The sequence below is a fragment of the Lactuca saligna genome, chromosome 8 (genome assembly GCF_052625555.1).
Source record: "Lactuca saligna cultivar CGN05327 chromosome 8, ASM5262555v1, whole genome shotgun sequence".
Classification (NCBI taxonomy): Eukaryota; Viridiplantae; Streptophyta; class Magnoliopsida; order Asterales; family Asteraceae; genus Lactuca; species Lactuca saligna.
This window is the reverse complement of record NC_136424.1, coordinates 81,570,264-81,578,142: the sequence shown is the minus strand read 5'-3', so window position 1 is coordinate 81,578,142 and position 7,879 is coordinate 81,570,264.

Genomic DNA, 7,879 nt, shown 5'->3' with positions numbered 1-7,879 from the left:
TGCGTCGGGTAATTCTCCTCGTGAGGCTTCAGCTGCCTTGATGCGTAGGTGACGACATGCCCTCTTTTCCTCAGAACTGCACCCAACACTGAGATAGACGCATCGCAATAAACCACAAAATCCTCCATGCCCTCTGGGAGGGCTAAGATTAGTTCCTTGCACAATCTCTGTCTCAGAGTCACGAATGCGGCCTGCTGCTCAGGCCCCCAACGAAAGACCACGACTTTCCTCGTTAGCCTGGTCAGGGGTACAACTATCTTGGAGAAATCCTGGATGAATCTCCGATAGTAGCCGGCTAATCCTAGGTAACTCCGAATCTCAGATGGAGACTTCGTAACTTCCCATCTCATCATGACCTCTACCTTGGCCGGGTTCACTGAAATCCCATCTTGGTTGAGGAGGTGCCCAAGGAATTGCACCTCACTTAACCAGAACTCACACTTGGAGAACTTAGCATACAAGTTCTCCCTCCTCAAAGTCTCCAGAACCTCCCGCAGATGCTCCTCGTGCTCCTCCTGCGTCTTGGAGTAAACCAAGATGTCATCAATAAACACTATCACAGACCGGTCTAACATCGGTCTACACATGCAGTTCATGAGATCCATGAATGCGGCAGGAGCATTGGTGAGCCCTAAAGGCATCACCACGAACTCATAGTGACCATAGAGTGTCCGGAACGCCGTCTTCTGTACATCCTCCTCTCTTACCCTCATCTGATGATATCCTGAGCGCAGATCAATCATGGAGAACCAAGATGCTCCCTGCAACTGGTCAAAGAGGTCATCAATCCTCGGGAGTGGGTAACGTTTCTTCACCGTTACCTTATTCAGCTCCCGATAATCTATATACATCCGCTGTGACCCATCCTTCTTCTTCACAAACAAAATTGGGGCTCCCTAGGGAGAACTACTCGGTCTAATGAATCCTTTGTCTAACAGCTCCTGCAGCTGTATAGACTACTACTGCATGTCAGGAGGAGCCAGCCGATACGGTGCCTTGGCTATCGGAGCCGCACCGGGGACTAGGTCGATCCTGAATTCTACCTGCCTCTCTGGAGGTATCGCAGGCAACTCCTCGTGGAATACGTCCGTAAACTCACGCACCACAGGCACATCGCCCACCACTGCCTTACCCGCCTCCCGGGTGTCCATAAGATAGGCGACATATCCTGTGCAATCCTGCTGAAGGTAATGCCAAGCCCTCGCAACTGAACATACCGCTGGTCCTTGCTGTGGCCTCTCGCCCTGATCTACCAACTCTCCCCCACTTAGGGTCCTGCTCCAAACAAGCTGCTGTGCGCAATCTATCATTGCCCCATTAGGGCTCAACCAATCCATGCCTATAATCACTTTGTTCCCCCTCAATGGAATAGGAACCAGGTCCACCAGGTAATGCTCCTCGAACAGCCTCAAAACACAGTCTTGATAGACCTCTGATGCTCGCACCGACCAGTTGTCCGCAATCTCGACCTCTAGAGGGAAATCCAACATGCCTGAGGACTCCAGAAACCTCTTACTAAGCGCAAGAGAGACAAAAGATCGGGTGGCACCCGAATCAAACAACACTTGAACTGGGATTCCGTTCACATGGAACGATCCTAAACAAGGCACATGATATATCAAAATCATAGTGACATGATATAAAAGCATGAGGATAAGAATTCATACCCGTCACCACATCGGGTGCAGTGCGTGCCTCCTCGGCGGTCAGCTGAAATGCTCAGCTCCGAACCACTGGAGCTTCCAATTTGGCCTTTCGGCCATCCACAACCCGTGCTGTCTCTGGAATCGGCGCCACAGCCGACGCCGCTGCTGCTGTCAATCTAGGGCAATTGGCCTTTTTATGGCCATTCTGATTGCAATGAAAGAAAATAAGGTCTGACATTTGTATCGCCGGAGTAGGGGCAATACAATAGCTGCCGAAATGCCCATCCTTGCCGCACTTATAGCAGCCTGACCCTGGCCCAGTGCGGCAAGCTCCATCATGTGACCGACCGCATTTTCCACAGCGGTCCTGCCTAAACTGGCCTTTCGGCCTACCATCGGATTCCTTGGGCTTCTTCACCAAAGCCCCCACCGTCTGCCCCTCCACTACCTTCCTCTCCCGGATGTGCTCCAGATCAATCTCCCTCTCCCTAGCCCTGGCAATCATGGAATCCAGGGTAGGGCAAGCTGAAAAATTGACATGCTCCCGGATGTCAGCTCGTAACATGTCATGGTAGCGGGTCCTCTTCATGTCCTCATCACCCGCATACTGGGGCACCAAAAAATCCTTCTCCCGGAACTTGGTAGTGATCTCCGCCTAAGCCCATGTAGTCTATCTCATATCCAAGAACTCCCTGGCCAGCTGCTGAAGCTCCACAGCTGGCGCAAACTCTGCTCTGAACCGGGTCATGAAATTCGACCATGTCATAGCCTCAACAACCGAGGCTCCCAGAGAGTCGCCAACCGACTCCCACCAGTCCCTAGCCCGGTCCCTCAAACACCCTGCCGCAAATCGTACCTTCAACCCCTCGGGGCAGAAGCTGGTCAGTTGTGCAGACTCAATGTACGCAATCCATCGTCTGGCAGCAATGGGGTCCTTTGCCCCGTGGAAATCTGGCGCACCACTCCGTCTGAAGTCCTTAAAGGATAGTGTGCGTAGTCCAGACTGGCTAGCCGCCATGTCGCTCTGGAACACCCTGAGGCGATCCTTCATCAGCTCAATGATCACCTCCTTGATTGATCCGAAGATATCTGGCATCGCATCAAGGATACCCCTCGTGATATCGGATGCAATGAACTTGAAAAACCCATCATCCACATGCTCAGATCCTGCCCCCGAGCCCGATCCTGACCCGGATCCTGAACCTCCTACTCCATGTCGTGTGACCACCATTCTGAAAAAGTAAACATACAAATGTCAGGGCCACATATACTTTCCAAGTTTCCCGGTTCCATTTAGGCCCTCCTTGGTTCGAGTACGGATCCTCTGCTTTCAGTAGTACAGGCCCATACTACCTCCCACATCTATCCGTACTTTCCCCAAGAATTGCTTCGACTTCACCCAGACCCTTTTTCCGATACCCTTTTCACTGACCTCACCCTAGGCTTCCTTAGGGCACTTTCCGACCTACTCTCCGCCATCAGCTGCACTAGGAGTTCCCCACCACTTCCCCCTAACTAGCTTGCGGATAGTGCTACATATCCGTTCCTTAGTTAGTTGAAGCTGGTCAGAACCCCCATAGCACAAAGCAAGCATCATATGTGCATTGAGTAACCAAACCAGACATAACCTACACATGCCATCCTACTGGTGACTAAACAGTCGTAGCACACAACTCATACAACAGGCACAGAAGGCATCCTTCCTAGATTCATAGCCATAACTAGCATGCAATTCTCAGAATCATATATAAGGCACACAGGGCATCCTCATAGATCCTTATCCCTATTCTAGCATGCAGTTCTCTGAATCAAAACCATATAATATAACATACCAAGTATGGGTATCTTGGGGAAAAGTTACTTGAGCCCGACCGATCGCACGTCTCACACACTTCGTCTTTCTTAAACTTTCTCAGTTTATACTTTATAAAACTATTTTTCATTGAAAGATCTTTTAGTCCATCGGTTTGAGTCCAAACACCCCCGAGGGTGTGTCTGAATCCCTCAAACCAGGGCTCTGATACCAACTTGTAACGACCCAATTTTCAAGGCCAAAAATTTCATTTTTGGTTTAACGTATTTAACAAAGTTTTTACCAAAACATTGTTAATAAAACATCCAATACAAAATCATAATGTTGTATTTCAAAGCATAACATCATAAATATTGAAAATTAGAGTACAGTTCCAAAACCTCTTGCGGAACATGTGAATGTGTGTGATGCGCTGCTACGCCGCCGACTCTTTCCCCTTCAACGAAGAGGTAGCTGAAATGAAAACAAAAACTATAAACACAAAGTTTAGTGAGTTCCCCCATCATACCACATACCACACAATATCGTCGGTATCTTTCAATCGATAACATTTTTCGGTATCTTTGAACCGGTAACCTTCATCGGTATCTTTCAAACGGTAACCATCATCGGTGTCTTTAAACGTTTAATAAGCATCAATATCTTTCAACCGTAACTGAGGATTATTTCACCCGATACTACTAACATGCAATCAACAGGTATAAGCATACAGTCAGGCATATCCGGGTACTGACCTACCCTTGGGTCCTATGGACCACTATTAGGGAAACTAATCCGTATTAAACACATGACATATAATCCAGATGAATCACATAACCAGACTAATATAATTATCACAAAGACCGTTATCTTATAAATACCCCTTTTTGGTGCGCCGATATTGTGGCCTTAGACCCACCCCTACTGGAAGGTAACTCACATCAATGTCGTGCATTGTCTGAAATATCTTCGGCGCACAAGTCGACTCCCTACGACTCCTCGATCCCTACACAACAACCTCCAAGTCAACACTCATCTCATACAACCCTAAATAGGTTTGGTCCAAGTTTAGTTAAAGTCAACACTGGTCAAAGTCAACATTCAGTTGACTTGACTCGCCGAGTTGGCCTACCAACTCGTTGAGTCCATGCTTCACTAAACCCACACAAAACCCCGACTCCACTCGTCGAGTCTAGCGAAACTAGACGGGTTCTCCTTCAGTCATCACATCGGGACCATATTCATCCGACTCGCAGAGTTCGTTCTTGAACTCATCAAGTTCATCTCCAACTTAAGAACTTGTCCAGTCTATGACTCGCCGAGTTGTATGAAAACCTCGTCGAGTCCATCTTCAATGATTGGGAGATTGCTATGGACTCGGCGAGTCTGCTCATACCACTCACTGAGTCCCAAGGCTTCCAGGCCCCTTTTCGCGTCTAAACCCACAAGGGACTTTATTCCTATCATTTACCCATTCACAGGAAGGGTTTGGTGCACAATGGTCACCGACTCGTCAAGTGCAAAGAACAACTCGTTGAGTCCAGTCCTGACCAACTCCATACAGTCAATTTAAATGAGGTTTAACACATCAAAACCATAAATATGGCCTCCTAATATTCATTTTATACATAAAGTTCCAAACTTAATGCACATGCATGGTGGTTTTTAGCGAAAAAATCCATATAAAGTGTCTTACAATGTGCATGGGGCTCTCATGGCCCTAAAGTTGGCACTTTTATGCCATGAGACCCCTCTTAAGGCCCAGATCTGAAGTTAAAGTCCACATAGCACTCCTTAAATCCGAAAATGGCTTGAAAAGCCCTAAATGCACCCAAGATCCACATTCTAAAGATGAACAACCAAATGAAAGACGAAAGCATGAGCATTTTACCTTGATTAAGCTGGAAATAGAATGAGATTTCTGGATCTACAAGCCCCAACTCGAATACTCAAGTTCCTTTTCTTTCTTCCAAGCTTCACAAGTCAACAGAAGCACCAAAATGGCCTTAACACACACATATACGACCAAGTTTTCGATATGCAGCTCTAGGGGCGTGTTAGGGACAAGGGAGGCCGAGTTAATGTGTTTATATAGGGTGCAAACCCTCACATTTTTCCTAACTAACTAAGATTGGGAATTTATATGTAACGACCCAATTTTCAAGGCCAAAAATTTCATTTTTGGTTTAACTTATTTAACAAACTTTTTACCAAAACATTGTTAATAAAACATCCAATCCAAAATCATAATGTTGTATTTCAAAGCATAACATCATAAATATTGAAAATCAGAGTATAGTCCCAAAACTTCTTGCGGAACATGTGAATGTGTGTGATGCGCTGCTACGCTGCCGACTCTTTCCCCTTCGACGAAGAGGTACCTGAAACCAAAACCAAAACTGTAAGCACAAAGCTTAGTGAGTTCTCCTATCATACTACATACCACACATTATCGTCGGTATCTTTCAACCGGTAACATTCATCGATATCTTTCAACCGGTAACCTTCATCGGTATATTTCAACCGGTAACCATCATCGATATCTTTTAACCGGTAACCATCATCGGTATCTTTAAACCGGTAATCAGCATCAGTATCTTTCAACCGGTAACTGGGGACTATTTCACCCTTACTACTAACATGTAATCAACAGGTATAAGCATACATTCAGGCATATTCGGGTACTAACCTACCCTTGGGTCCTATGGACCACTATTAGGGAAACTAATCCTTACTAAATACATGAAATATAATCCAGATAAATCACATAACCAAACTAAGATAATTATCACAAAGACCATTATCTTATAAATACCCCTTTTTGGTGGGCCGACACTGTGACCTTAGACCCACCCCTACTAGAAGGTAACTCACCTCAATATCGTGCAGTGTTTGAAATATCTTCGGCGCACAAGTCGACTCCCTACGACTCCTCGATCCCTACACAACAACCTCCAAGTCAACACTCATCACATACAACCCTAAATAACATCGGTCCAAGTTCAGTCAAAGTCAACACTGGTTAAAGTCAACATTCAGTTGACCTGACTCGCCGAGTTGGCCTACTAACTCGTCGAGTCCATGCTTCACTAAACCCCCACAAAACCTCGACTCCACTCGTCGAGTTTAGTGAAACTCGATTGGTTCTGCTTCAGTCATCACATTGGGACCATATTCATCCGACTCGCAGAGTTCGTTCTTGAACTCATCGAGTTCATCTCCAACTTAAGAACTTGTCCAGTCTATGACTCGCCGAGTTGTATGAACAACTCGTCGAGTCCATATTCAAATATTGGTAGATTTCTATGGACTCGCCGAGTCTGCTCATACCACTCGCCGAGTCCCAAGGCTTCCAGGTCCCTTTTCGCGTCTAAACCCACAAGGGAGTTTCTTCCTATCATTTATCCATTTACAGGAAGGGTTTGGTGCATAATGGTCACCAACTCGTTGAGTGCTGAGAACAACTCGCCGAGTCCAGTCTTGACCAACTCCATACAGTCAATTTAAATGAGGTTTAACACATCAAAACCATAGATATGGCCTCCCAATATTCATTTTACTCGTAAAGTTCCAAACTTGATGCACATGCATGGGGTTTTTAGCTAAAAAATCCATATAAAGTGTCTTACAATGTGCATGGTGCTCTTATGGCCATAAAGTTGGCACCTTTATGCCATGAGACCCCTCTTAAGGCCCAGATCTGAAGCTAAAGTCCACATAACACTCCTTAAATCCGAAATGGCTTGAAAAGCCATAAATGCACCTAGATCCACATTCTAAAGATGAACAACCAAATGAAAGACCAAAGCATGAGTATTTTACCTTGATTAAGCTGGAAATGGAATGAGATTTCTGGATCTACAAGCCCCAATTCGAATACTCAAGCTCCTCTTCTTTCTTCCAAGCTTCAAAGTCAACAAAAGCACCAAAATGGCCTTAACACACACATATACGGCTAGGGTTTTGATATGCAGCTCTAGGGGAGTGTTAGGGACAAGGGAGGCCGAGTTAATGTGTTTATATAGGGTGCAAACTCTCATATTAGTGTTTTTTTCCAGATAGCACGGACTCATCGAGTCAGCCACCTAACTCCCGGGTCCAATTCGCTTCCACTAGACGAGTTGGGCCACCAACTCGCCGAGTCCCAGGCCAAAATGCAAATTGCGTAATTTAAATTACGTACCATGAACCAGGTGTTACATTATAAGTGTTTAGTTACTTGGTATTTTTATTATACTTTTAATGAGAATTAATGTCCTATCCTACCGGTTCGGCTAACGACCCTCCACCAGTCAAGGAAGCAGTAGGTGAGAGTGGACACACATTAAACCACCATTTTATAGGCACTAACCTTATACCCCCCCTCTTATAAACCGACTTCGTGAATGAGGCCTACTAACGGTAAGTCTAAATTGTCTTATACATATACGCACACACACAC